At 31.7% G+C, this 2,260-nt stretch overlaps 1 long non-coding RNA gene across 1 annotated transcript; it reads right to left on the reverse strand.

Annotated features, from left to right (window-relative positions):
* Nucleotides 1-1,391, reverse strand: LOC141664305 (uncharacterized). The gene is made up of 3 exons (XR_012551954.1): nucleotides 1,251-1,391; nucleotides 1,051-1,125; nucleotides 1-374 (listed from the first exon to the last, which is right to left on the reverse strand). It is a non-coding gene; the product is annotated as an uncharacterized LOC141664305 (long non-coding RNA).
* Between the last annotated feature and the right edge of the window lie 869 nt (nucleotides 1,392-2,260).

Consider the following 2,260-nt stretch of genomic DNA (forward strand, 5'->3'; position numbering starts at 1 on the left):
TATGGTTTTGGAAGAGGAAGAAGAACAGTTGGTTTGGAGGAGTTGGAAGGAAAGTGTACTAAAATAAATGCGGAAGCTGATCAAGCCTTATCAGCTGGTAGAAAGTTTATTCTGCTCCCTCCGTTCCTAAAAACGTTTCCTATTTGTGTTGGACACGTTTGTCAGTGCACACTTTTGATTGTTAATATTTTTAAATTCGTATTAGTATTAAATATAAAAATTTCACTGTATTAAAGTATCGATAAATACGAATCCAACGAGATCACTCATAACTATGTTTGATATTATAGATTAGACGTAAATTAGTAGTCAATTTCTTACTGTGAACAATACCAAAAGTCAAAAAAACAAAATGTGACGGATCAGCAATGAACCTGCAAAAGCAGAAAAAGAGTTACAGCTAGCTGATAGGGTTACCATGTAATAACTGCACACATAGTACTAAAAATCACATAGCTGGTCATTGTTTACTTTGATGTTTCTTATTTTGACTTATGACACTATTTAAGGTAAACTATTAAATATTAATTTACGTCTAATTTATGAAATCAAATATAGTTATGAGTGATCTTGTTAAATTCGTATTTACAATTATTTTGATACAATGAAGTTTTTTTACTTAATATTAATACGAAATTAAAGATATTAACAATCAAAAGTGTGCATTGTCTAACGTGTTCAACATAAATAGGAAACATTTTAAGGGACGGAGGAATTACTACATCGAGCAGCAAAAGTTTATACATATGTATTAAATGTATAGAGGACAACTACTGTGCATAGAGGACATACAGTGCACATTCAAGTACAGGAAAGTAAGTTTGAAGAAGATATATGTCAACAAAAGAAACAAAGCCTACAGTTTATAGTAGTACGAATAAATTCAAATGCACGTATATGTAACATAAATACATACATGTATTTCCGGTTAGGCGGAAAATCAAGAAGAGAGGTCATTTCAAAATTGAAGACGCCGGATCTGTATTACGGAAAAAATAGTATGCTGCATATACGGGGACAGAATATAACAAAACAATGAGGTATGCACACCTGATAATTATTCGCTGCAAAGAAGAGAGGACAAAGTCAGACTTATCGGAGTTCGTCGTTGTGGAATATGCAGCGCTGGTTGGAGTGAAAAATAAACATAACAATCATTATAAACTACACCAGCTGTCAGGGTGCCACAAAAACTTTAAAATTGATAGTAGTTTCAAAAAACCCACATAAACATGAAGCAAAAGACGCACCTTGCAAATAATTTTAGCTGCAGGAAAAGTTATATGTGCCTCGTCGGAGAACTCAAACGTTGACGCGCGGACAGACCGCCTATAATGGTGGTAGCGGCTGGGTTCAACCTTGAAAAGAAGTTAGTTAGAATTAGCTCTTACATACATAAAGCACAACCAAGTGTTGCTGTTTGGAGAGAGACCCACCAAACGTTAATACGAGATTAAAGCAAAACTAGTACGATGATGATCACCGGAAGACATGTGGATTAAGTGTGTAATGAAAAACATACTTCCTCCGTCCCAATTTATCTGTCTTGTTTGACTTTTTACGGTCAAATTGACCTAACTTTAACCAAAAATTTTATATAGTACAATATCGAAAATATTTATAAAATTTATATTATTAGAAAATATATTTAATCTACTTTTATATGTATATATTTTAATTTTTCAAAATAATGAAAGAATGAGTTTTTATTTATGGTCAAAGTTAAGTCAATTTGACCATCAAAAGTCAAAGATAAATAAATTGGGACGGAGGGAGTATGTGAATACATATAGCCAAAATTTGGTACTCCCTCCCCGAAAATGTTTCCTATTTATGTTGGATACGTTTGTCAATACACGTTTTTTATTGTTAATATCTTTAATTTCGTATTAATATTAAATATAAAAACTTCATTGTATTAAAGTACTCATAAATACGAATTCAACAAGATCACTCATGACTATATTTGATCTTATAGATTAGACGTAAATTAATAGTAAATAACTTACGATAAATAGTACCAAAAGTCAATTTAGGAAACTTATTATGGGAAGGAGGGAGTAGAAAATATATCGGGGTCAAAAATGGTTGAAATTAAAACGGTGAAAACTAAACTGGTCGAATTTACGGCTAAATTCGACCAAATTTTTTTTCCTATCGAATTTAGCCCTAATAAAAAATGGAGGGAATTTTTCCTCAAAGTAATTTATTTGACACTCCTAAATTCAACCGATTTCGGTCAAATTTTATATTTCAAAAT

Source organism: Apium graveolens, chromosome 6 (assembly GCF_009905375.1).
Source record: "Apium graveolens cultivar Ventura chromosome 6, ASM990537v1, whole genome shotgun sequence".
NCBI classification, from domain to species: Eukaryota; Viridiplantae; Streptophyta; class Magnoliopsida; order Apiales; family Apiaceae; genus Apium; species Apium graveolens.